Below are 210 nucleotides of genomic sequence, written 5' to 3' on the forward strand. Positions count from 1 at the left end.
ACTATCTGACCTTGAATTGTTTTCGAGCGCCTCATAGAAAACGGATTCCTGAGGGGGGTAACACTAATATCTTTTAACTTTGATGCATATTTTTTCTCGCTGGCAGTTTTATCGTGACTTTAAGTTGCTCTGGTAGCACCGTCCGCCCCAAGAGCTTGTTAGGCGAGTGGCAGGGGAGAAAAAAGTCAAATAAGGGAAGGAGAAGGAAAA

The sequence above is a fragment of the Penaeus monodon genome, chromosome 34 (genome assembly GCF_015228065.2).
Source record: "Penaeus monodon isolate SGIC_2016 chromosome 34, NSTDA_Pmon_1, whole genome shotgun sequence".
NCBI classification, from domain to species: Eukaryota; Metazoa; Arthropoda; class Malacostraca; order Decapoda; family Penaeidae; genus Penaeus; species Penaeus monodon.